Below are 12,043 nucleotides of genomic sequence, written 5' to 3'. Positions count from 1 at the left end.
ACTGGACGTATTGGAAAATCAAATGCCCCTTAATAAATTATGCCGGTATGAGTTATGGATATGAGAAAGCGGTAAGAGAGGAGAAATTTAGGCGCAAGGATTCTTAGGTAAACAGATAAGAAGATGCCTGTTGGTGTTATTACTTAAGCTATTTGAGGACTGTTATAACCTCCAACTATATTCCGCCAATATCCCGCAGAATGGCCGATTGACGTCTCTCTTGCTTTCTACCCAAGCAACAACCACGAATTTACAGTAATGGTGAAGAAAATGGCAAGCAGTCGTAGACGTTGCCATGGTAACCTGTAGGCTCGTTGTCGGTCTGTCGATCACTCAATGCAGAGCATGACACCCGCAGAAAATAGTAATTTTCTCCGTCATTTGAAGAGTAAGCTAAATTATGAACATAACAAAAGTTGTTTCTAGTGAAGAGGCGTTTCACATACGGTCCACGGAGTTTGCAGAAAAGCAACAGTATAAGAGAAAATGTAGGAAAACCGTTCTGGTTTTCCTATAAATGATATGCATACCAAAACCTTCCTCGGGATGAGTATACTCTAAATATGAAGTTTGGTTGAGATATATCTAGCGTTTTGACGTAATGGTGGAACAGACAAACAGACACGAAAAATTAAAACCACTTATTTGGTCTTGAGTTGACCTAAAGCAGATAAATATCTGAAAAATTGTCAAAACAAACGAAATTACAGACAGCGGACCCCCTGCAATTTCTACATCAAAAATAAGGAAAATTACAGCAATTAGGAAGAATCGTAAGGAGAAGGGAAGTCGGGCTGAACTTTTAGGATCAAATCCACATTCAAAACGGGAAGCCTTTTCTCGATCATTAATGGTTTTTTGGAGAGGACTGAGGCCAAAGTTATGACGATTGATGTAAGAATAATTGTGAATGATAAAACAATAAATATAATTCAGATTATTTATTTTGAATTAATCAATCTTTTTGATTGGAAGTCAAATGTACTTATATACTAAATAAATAATAAATTATCTTCCCCATCAATAGATAGAAATATATAATAATAATCATACTACATCGACAAAGTGTCAATATCATGCAGCGGCTTCAAACCCAAAGTGATGATTAATTGAGAAATGACATATTAAATGTCGTAATAAGCAGATTAATAGGAATGTAGTTCCAATAATAACATCTAGTCCATGGAATCCTGTTGCTACAAAGAAAGTTGATCCATATACAGGGTCGCTAATGGTAAAAGGGGCTTCAATATATTCATAGGCTTGAAGGATAGTAAAGTAAATACCTAATAAGATTGTGAAAAATAATCTTTGTGTAGCTTGACTATAGTTTCCTTCTATTAGGCTATGGTGTGCTCAGGTAACAGTTATTCCTGAAGCAAGGAGAATAGTAGTATTAATAAGGGGAATTTGGGGAGGATTAAAGGGTTGAATACCTAAAGGGGGTCAAAGTCTTCCTAAATCAATACTGGGTGAAAGACTTCTATGAAAAAAAAAGCTCAGAAGAAGGAGATAAAGAAAAATACTTCAGAGATAATAAATAAAATTATACCTCATCGTAATCCCTTACTTACTGGTAGAGTATGGAGGCCTTGGTATGTTCCCTCTCGTGTAATATCGCGTCATCATTGAATTATAGTTAGAGCAATTAAGGCTAAACCTAGGAATAAAAGGGAATGATTAGTATAGTATCATGCAGTGAAACCCCATGCCATGATAGCTGACCAAGTGTGTTTCTCTTTTTGTTTTGTCATTTCTTTAACCAATTCACGTTCCTTGTCAGTCAAAGGCATTTAAGATTGATTCACACGCAGCCCTAGTGTACTGTCTTCAAATATTGATGCAGAGTAAGTGTATACGGTTTGTACTTACTGCGAAAAGTAATGAAAATGCGAGAGCGTGAGTAAGCGCCGTGAAACACAGACAAATATGTGTAACTCGTATTAAATAGTCCACCTGTAGCCATTTTTGGCTAATTTTATTCGTTAAAAATAAGAGCATTACACTCCAACCCTCAAAAATGTACGCCAAAACACAGAAAAGCATTATTTTCTAGAAATGTTTTATAGAGTTACGGAGAAGATATAATTTTTTTTCTTGCAAATCGAATTTTAAGTACAATTGCTCTTCTATAATGTTTAATAGGAATAACCGTTCGGGCAGCTTATTCACCTTTAAGGGTCCCAGGCGTAACTTACATTTTTCTCTGACTTACTCAACGTTTCCTTTCGCTACATGGCCCGCTTAACGGATAGTGTGATAGTAAAACAAAGAGGAACAGCTTTTCTCTGGAATACTATTAGAATTACAAAGGAAAAACAAACGTTCGTCTAGGCAATCGAATGTTAAGTACACTCACTAACGCCATTATTTAATAAGAACAACCGTTCGGGGTGCTTATTCACTTTTAAGGGCCCTAGGCGTAAATTTCCTATGATTTGCTTCACTTTTATGTACAAGCATGGCCCCCTTATAATATACTGCAATAGTAAGTAGCCTATCTACTAACCAAAGTTCAAGTTGTATGTTTACTAAATTTGAGCACGGTCCGTCAAGTAGTTTCTACGTGAAAGAAAAAAAGACAAAAATACCAAGGATAACTCATGCGCCAAAACACACTAAAACTCTTTTCTTCTAAGATTATTAGGGATATGAAGAAAATTCATATAAGCTTTTTTTCTGGTGCGTTTTAATGCTCAATAACTAACCGTTTGGGCAGCGTATTTAGTTTTAAGGTTACCAAGTGTACGTCCTCTGACTTGCTGCACATATTGTTTCGCTATATAAGGTACATAAAAGAGCATGATAGTTAAGTAGCCTGTGTGATAACCAAAGGTGTTTTTTTGCTATTCTCTTTAAGTCGCACCGTCACAGGTAGGTCTTATGGTGACGATGGGACAGGAAAGGGCTAGGGAAGGAAGCGGCCGTGGCTTTAAGGTACAGCCCCAGCATTTTCCTAGTGTGAAAATGGAAAACCACGGAAAACCATATTCAGGGGTGCCGACAGTGGGTTTCGAACCCACTATCTCCCGGATACGAGCTCATAGCTGCGCGCTCCTAACCGCACGGCCAACTTGCCCGGTACCAAAGGTGTTAGCTATAAACTTGACAAATTTCAGCTCCATCAGTGAAGTAGTTTTCACGTGAAAAAAACACAGACAAACATAGAAACTTTCAGATCTATTAATGCTGCAATCTGTCCTTCAATCACGATATCGATGGAACCTCTCGATATTCCGGGATGATGCATTTTATGATACCCGAAATGATATTACCTTTCAAATGGTCAAAGAGATATCAAAATCGGTCCAATAGTTTCTGAAATTACCCGTCACATACAAACTCACAGTCTCTCTTTATAAGAATAGTATAGATTATTGTGTTAATTTATGGTACTTTGCGACCTCACAAAGTCCGTGGGTGGCCAGATTAATGCATTGATGAACAGCTAAAATGTTCAAGCTATTTAGCTCACTTGTTATAAATGATGTCCGCCTCTGTGGTGTAGTAGTTAGCGTGATTAGCTGCCATCCCCGGAGGCCCGGTCAAAGGTCTAATAATACTGCCTTGAGGAATTCCCCTCTTAATTATTGCATAGTCAGATAAAGCTTCGCCTACTCTAATTTTCTGAGATCTATTTTCTAGAAATAGCCTATAGCCACCCATTCAGTCACTCTTTTGTCTCGTCCAGCTGCACTCATTTATTTCAGTAGTCTCTCATGATTCACTCTATCAAATGCTTTAGACAGGTCAATCGCGATACAGTTTATTTGACCTTCTAAACCCAAGATATCTGCTATACCTTGCTGGAATGCTATAAGTTGAGCTTCAATGGAATAACCTTTCCTAAACCCGAACTGCCTTATACCGAACCAGTTATTAATTTCGCAAGAATGTCTAATATAATCAGAAAGAATGCCTTCCCAAAGCTTACATGCAACGCATGTCAAACTTACTGGCCTATAATTTTCAGTTTTATGTCTATCACTCTTTCCTTTATACACAGGGGCTACTAACTCAACTCTCCATTCATTTTGTATAGCTCCTTCAACCGAACAATAATCAAATAAGTACTTCAGATATGGCACTATATCCCAAACCATTGTCTTTAGTATATCCCCAGAAGTCTTATCAATTCCAGCTGCTTTTCTAGTTTTCAACTTTTGTATCTTATTGGAAATATCATTGTTGTCATATGTAAATTTTTATACTTCTTTAGCATTAGTCACCTCCTCTGTCTGGACATTATCCTTGTAACCAACAATCTTTACATACTGCTGACTGAATACTTCTGCGTTTTGGATAATCTCACATACACACTCCCCTTGTTAATTAATGATTCCTGGAATGTCCTTCTTGGAACCTGTTTCTTCCTTAAGGTACCTATACATACCCTTTCATTTGTCACTAAAATGTGGATAGCTGCCAATTATGCTTGTCATCATGTAATCCTTAAAGTCGACAAACTTGACCATATCGATCCTTAACTGTTATGTAATCCTTAGCTGACTTCTTTACTAGATACATTTCCCTATTAGAATCCTTCAATTTCTCCTTATTTCCACAGCCATTTCTAACTATATTTCTTTCCAGTCTCCACCTCCTTCCTTGTCTCTTTAATTCTCTATTATAATAAGGTGGGTCTTTACCATTCATTACCACCTTTAAAGGTACAAACCTGTTTTCACATTCTTCAACAATTGCTTTAAATCCATCCCAGACTGTTTATATTTTTTTTACCGTTTTCCACCTATCATAGTTACTTTTTAAAAACTCCTTCATGAATGCTTCATCAGCCATATGGTACTGCCTAATAATCCTACTTTTAACACGTTGACTACTATACGCGAACCTTTTCTTGATAGCAGGTTTTACGGGTTTGAGGAGTAAGGAGCGAGCTCTCCCGGTTCCGGTTATACTGCCAACTGAATGGAAATGAAATCTGAATTGAATCGATAATATGATCGATCGCTATGAAGTTTCTAAACTTTTATTATCTTAAGCCAACAACTGTGTCACACACACATCATATAACATTTCTCGATGCGAATCATGTTCCTAGCATGAATTCTATAGTTTGGCTTTGCTGTGTAAACAACAACAGTACTAGTGCGTAAAGTGTATGCCAGATGTCTCACGGCGATGCGTAACCGATTCATAGTTTGTGTTTCAAAGGTTGCCCATACGAATATCGAAGATAACCGAGGTCTACCGATTCAACACTAGGGAGCTCAGGTATCAAGAAAAGGTTCGCGTATAATACCAGCTCCTCAGCGCGGGATTTAAACCTCCAGCCCAGCCTTTCTATATCCCCCCATCTCTTTTTTTTTTTTTTTGCTAGGGGCTTTACGTCGCACCGACACAGATAGGTCTTATGGCGACGATGGGATGGGAAAGGACTAGGAGTTGGAAGGAAGCGGCCGTGGCCTTAATTAAGGTACAGCCCCAGCATTTGCCTGGTGTGAAAATGGGAAACCACGGAAAACCATTTTCAGGGCTGCCGATAGTGGGTTTCGAACCTACTATCTCCCGGATCCCCCCATCTCTATAGTGCGCTATTTTACATGAAATATTACTATACGAAAACTGGTCGCTTAGACTTTCGAGAATCGGCCTAATTTTGTATAGCCTGTCAGGATTCCCCTCTTAAGGACTGCTGTCGGTAAAAGGCAAGAATGACAATATGTTTTCGAACCGGGTTCGTGCCATAGTTTTCAAAAAAAAATCGGCGAGCCAAAAATAATGTCCTCTGTCCAGTACCTGGGTTTTGAATTATTCCGGTTACAAACATGAGTCCTAAAACCGTTTTCATCTCATGAACGTCGACCGGTTTCCACGTCTGAAAAAAAGAATAGGCCTATTTAGTGAATGGACGCGGTGCGGCATTAATAACTTGTTCCGCGTAAATGTTTGTCTCATTGCATATTTATTCAAGGATATAGTCATTTATAAATAAATTGACGAAATACATAATTTCATTGGTATTTTCGATATCAACATTTAATCCTACCCGGTCAGCGGGCAATAAGATGGATGCATATCCGTTATTTGAATGTGCTAAATTTCACATTACCCATGGTCTGGTATATCATTATCGCTCTCGTTATCACTGACATCAGGGATGAGTTCATCACCAGAATCATCGTTCAGTAGTATGTCTTCAATTTCCTTACTTCGTATACTGTGTTTGTAACTCGTCATGTTATTATTATTATTATTATTATTATTATTATTATTATTATTATTATTATTATTATTATTATTTACCCAAAGCAATTTGGAACCCTATTTTAGATAGTATACTAGGGTTGTAGTTAAAATACATATTCAGTTTTACAATGAAAAATAGTTCACGTATTTAATCGACGGAAAATGAAGTGGATGAAGTTAATAAAATACTTGTAACAGCACGGCTTCCTAAACAAATGATACAGGGGTTTTGATAATGCAGTGTTGCAATAATTCAAATGAGAGTTCAAGTCATGCCTTCTTCTTTCAAATGCAGCACTTTCAAACAGCAGGTGATCCACCGTTTCTGAGGATCCGCAAACACACACGTAGCCATCAGGACGATTAATTCTGAATCGATGAAAATAGTAACCAAATTTGCCATAACCAGTCAAAAATTGAGTAATTTCAAAGCTTGGCACCAATACGTTACTTTGTAGGCGGTTGAAAACCTCAGGGAAGAATATTTCTCTTGTAACTTGGCCTCTAGTGGAAGAAGTCCAAATGTTGTTCCATTGATGGATTACGTGCTTCTTTATGATTTTTTAGCGTAGCTAGGTGACGTTTTGTCATAAGAAATTTCCAAATTAGATGTAGACGCTGCTTTCGCCAGTAGATCAGCTTTCTCGTTTCCAGATATTCCACAATGACCGTGAATCCAGTCAAAACAGATGTGCGGACTTTGTTGAGCTGTGTCAGCGCAGCTTGCGAATCACTTAATAACCGAGATTTCTTATTGTTAGATTTGCACCATTCGATCGCAGACTTGATCGCCCACAGTTCAGCCTGGAAAATAGAGCATGTGGAAGAGAGTTTGTACTGGGATGAGAACACCTCAGAATCGTTTTCAAGACCAACAAAGCCACATCCAACTCTGTCCTGTTCATCTGTACTTGGTATGCGAGATCCATCCGTCATGTTATCGCGACACAATAATTCAAATCACTACACACCCTCACAAGAATACCACGACTGGCTTAGGTCCGTGTTTACTCAAAGAAAAAAGAAACAAAGCATAGGAATGCACCCTCTATTCAGGTAGTCCGGGTGAGGGACTGTTCATTTACATGCCAATTATGGTTTCCATTGTGAACTACGACTTCGTACGAATTTAGCGCTAAATTTGAAACAACATTTACATCGCGCGACCTTAAATGCCGTAACTCGGATACGGTCCAGCACATAGGCTGCTCTTAAATGTCTTAAGGCGTCTACGGGATTGAATGTGTTTTAAGACCTTCCTTTCTATCACATTTATTTTTAACTACGACGAGAAAAGCTTTCAATCACTAATACCATCTATTACTTCGGTTTCTCTACAGAGTTCATCTGGTTTTACCAGCACCACGCCCAGAAAATTCTTCCCTCTAGTTGGTGCCATCACTTTCTGAATCAGCTGTCCTTCCCATATTAACTTATTTGCCATTTGTTGGTCATGCTCCCTGTCGTTCGCATTACCTTCCCAATTGACTTTTAGTAAATTCAGATCTCCCGTTAAAATCACATTCCATTCCATGTCGTTTCCCACATAGTTGATTATCTTACCAAATAATTCTGAATCAGCGTCAACACTACCCTTTCCCGGACTGTACACTCAAAGATATCAAGTTGCCTATTATCTTTAGAAATGAGCCTTATATCTAGAATTTCATGTTCGTCATATTTAACATTTTCGTACCTTACAAATTCTTCCTTCACCAGAATGAATACTCCCCCTCGTACCATTCCTATCTTATCTTTAATATCTGCACTCTAGTTCCGTGAGAAAATTTCAGCATCTATTATATCATTTCTCAGCTCTGATTCAACTCCTATTACAATATCTGGTAAGTATATGTCTATTAGATTACTTAGTTCTATCCCTTTCTGTACAATACTTCAACAGTTCAACACTAACATTTTTATGACATCCCTACTTGACTTCCTGATCCCTACACCCTTATCACCGCTCCCTAGACCACCCCGTTTCCCTGAATGTACCTCCCTATAATCCTTCCAAACAAATTTTCTAACATATACGTACCACTGCGTTTTAAGGAAAGCTACCTGAGCGCAGATGCGTATCTCCTACCCACCCATTAGGATCTAGAAATCTCACTCCCAGTTTCCTATATACCCACTCCATAGTCTCATTTAAATCCCCAATCATCCTACAGTCAGTATCCCTCCTACACAGCATTCCACTGATAACAATCTCCGCCTCCTTAAACTTCACCCGTGTTCCATTTACCAGATCCCACTCATCCCCAACTATGTTGGTACTTATACCTGCTTGCCTTACGTTGTTTGTTCCAAATTAAAATACCTGCTCTTGATAACATGCGTTTGAAAATACATTTCTCATGAACCTGGCATCAGATTTTAGCTCGTGTGGAGTCTTCTTCTTCTTCTCCTCCTTCTTCTTCTTTATTTTGAATGCCCCCCTGTACTGATATATTGCTCCATCATCGTGCTGCAACCAAGTTCAGTCTGTCCAGTGTTGTCGTAAGCGAATAGTGCCTAATTTTCAGAATGACCAGCATGAGAATGCAACGAACTTCCATTATATCAGACGTAACAAAATATGTCCGTGGTCATAATACGGTTTCCTCCGGTGATTTTAGTAGGGAAAAAAATACGATTTGAAGTGATAGTCCCTTTTCAAGACTCATCTTCACTAGGAAACCAAATGGTTTGAAAAAAATGATTTCGCAACATGAAAGGAATAAGAAAAACTACATAAAACCATTTCAAACTCAGTTTTATCCACGGCTGGTCATAATACGATTTTCAAGCATACATCTCAAATGATTTCACAAGAATGACAGAAAAATCATCCGGGAAATGTGCAATAATGTAGTACGTTCTTTGCAGCCAAGATACTAAGTAGTCATACAAGCCGAAGAATATTCCACCAGATACAAACCACCTCAGAGTACTCCTATGTTTGCATTTGCAATGTTATGCCGGTGTATACAAATAGAAATTGTACTATACAAGAATACGGACTTACGTTCCTTTATTTTTGTGCTATTTGTTTCTTTAACACGAGTATAAATAGCTTTGATAGATATCTGGTAGTTAAATATATGTGCGGGGTATAAGGTGTGATTACCTCTCCCCTTCACAGCACCAGTTTATTCCATACACTTATTAATACGGCGCCGCAATGGTAACATTTCTTTTGCTGAATACTCTCATACAGAAGTCATTAAAATCCTCCTCACGCTCTTGAGATCTTGATAGTCGAGTAGAAAATACGTTTCACTCTTTAATGTTATCCAAACAAAGTCCAGGTCCTCCTTATTGGGCTCAACTGTGAAAGTTAAACGTACACATTAGAAAGGGCACTACGAATCATTGTAGCCGTGCAGTGTAAGACGCTATTCGATTAGAGAATATACCGATGTGTTAGTGAGCTAGCTTTGTGCACCCAGGAGTGTAGATTCAATCACGAAGTTGGTTGATATTTACACACAGTGAGTTCCACGTTACGTCGTTCATTTCGGCAAGTAAGAGAACCTTGCCACACACATTAGGTATCGATCTGGCAACATTTCTAATCTCGCCTATATACAGTTCTCAATTTCCTTACTGTAGAATGAAGGACATAATTATCTTTGGTTTCCCAATTTCAACTCATGAAAAATTATTCTGTGCTTCACTGATAGCTACAGCTGTTTCCTTCCCATCTCTAGCCACTCAATGATCAGTTACATAGTAACACAAACACCATAGAATATCAATCCATTATAAGCGATCACAAGCATAGAACCGATCTGAGTAGCTCAGACGGTACAGCCATGGCATTCTCTTCTCAAGCTGGCGGGTTCGATTCCGGCTTAGTCTGGTGGTATTCGATGGTTCTCAACTACGTCAGCCTTGTGTCGGTAGATTTACTGGCACAAAGAACGCTCGCGGGGCAAATTCTTCTGGCTCTTCAGCGTCTCTGAAAACAGTAAAAGTACTAAGAAGGAAGTAAAACCACATTTTTTTGCTAGTTGTTTTACGTCGCACCGACACAGATAGGTCTTATGGCGACGATGGGAGAGGAAAGGGCTAGGAATGGGAAGAAAGCGGCCGTGGCCTTAATTAAGGTACAGCCCCAGCATTTGCCCGGTGTGAAAATGGGAAACCACGGAAAACCATTTTCAGGGCTGCCGACAGTGGGGTTCGAACCTACTATCTCCCGAGTACTGGATACTGGCCGCACTTAAGCGACTGCAGCTATCGAGCTCGGTATTATTATTATTATTATTATTATTATTATTATTATTATTATTATTATTATTATTATTATTATTATCCCCCTGTGGGTGGGGGCGGTAGAATAACACCCACGGTATCCCCTGCCTGTCGTAAGAGGCGACTAAAAGGGGCCCCAGGAGCTCTGAACTTTTGAGCGTGGGTTGGCGACCACGGGGTCCTGAGCTGAGACCTGGCATTGCTTCTACTTACTTGTGCCAGGCTCCTCACTTTCATCTATCCTATCCGACCTCTCTTGGTCAACTCTTGTTCTTTTCCGACCCCGACGCTATTAGGTTTGCGAGGGCTAGGGAGTCTTTCATTTTCACGCCCTTCGTAGACCTTGTCTTCTTTTGGCCGATATCCATTTTTCGAAGTGTCGGATCCCTTCCATTTTTTCCCTCTGATTAGTGTTATATAGAGGACGGTTGCCTAGTTGTATTTCCTCTTAAAACAATAATCACCACCATTATTATTATTATTATTATTATTATTATTATTATTATTATTATTATTATTATTATTATTATGTCTGTTCCATGGCAGGCTTGTCACCGTCTTGCCCTTCGGTCCTTGGTGCCGATTTCCTGCCGGGTCAGGGATTTTAATCTTAAAACTGTTAAAACCCTTACAGGGTTCTGCCAGGTTAGAAATAGTCACAGCAGTAGTAGTAGTAGTAGTTGTAGTAGTAGTAGAATTCTTGAGACAATATTTCCGGCATCTCGGCGTCTACAAGAATCACAAATAGTTAGTGGGACGTAAAACAAAAAGCATTGTTCTTGAAATTATTCGAGCTCTTTATGCTTTTAAGTCGTGAAATTACTAGTATTTCGTCCCTTTGTGACAGCCAACTCATCAGTTAGAATGCCACGCTCTCCAAGAGAGCCTCCGTGGCTCAGGCGACAGCGCGTCAGCCTCTCGCCGCTGTGTTCCGTCGTTCAAATCCCGGTCACTCCATGTGAGATTTGTGCTGGACAAAGTGGAAGCAGGACAGGTTTTCCTCCGGGTACTCCGGTTTTCCCTGTCATCTTAAAGCTGAACGTTTGTCAGTACTCGACCAACAGCCTGAGCACGAAGAAAAGCTCTTCCTATGGTATGTCCATACCTTTTACAACAACATTGTACGTTTATATGTATTATTTTCATACTTTTACACTCTTTTTTTCTTTTTCTTATTTTACAGTTGATGTCAACAGGTGTACCTTTTAAACTCATTTAACCATTTTTGGCGACACACTCATGTGGAATTAAATTTAAAATTTTAACACTAATGATGGACCTCAGTGTCCGAAAACCGGTTATGTTTTTAAAAAGTGTGTGCTGATACGACTGTACATAATTAATAATAATAATAAAGAATAATAATAATAATAATAATAATAATAATAATAATAATAATAATAATAATAATAATAAAATCTTTCATTCCAGCAACACTCTCCACTATCATTTAATTTCATCTGTCAGTCATTAATCATTGCCCCAGAGGAGTGCGACAGGCTTCGTCAGCAGGCACAATTCCTATCCTCGCCGCACGATGGGGGCTTCATTCATTCTTTCCCTGACCCGGTCACTGACTGGAAAACAGGTT

This window comes from Anabrus simplex, chromosome 1 (assembly GCF_040414725.1).
Source record: "Anabrus simplex isolate iqAnaSimp1 chromosome 1, ASM4041472v1, whole genome shotgun sequence".
NCBI lineage: Eukaryota > Metazoa > Arthropoda > Insecta > Orthoptera > Tettigoniidae > Anabrus > Anabrus simplex.
The sequence above is the reverse complement of the archived record's forward strand: the minus strand, read 5'-3'. Positions refer to the sequence as shown.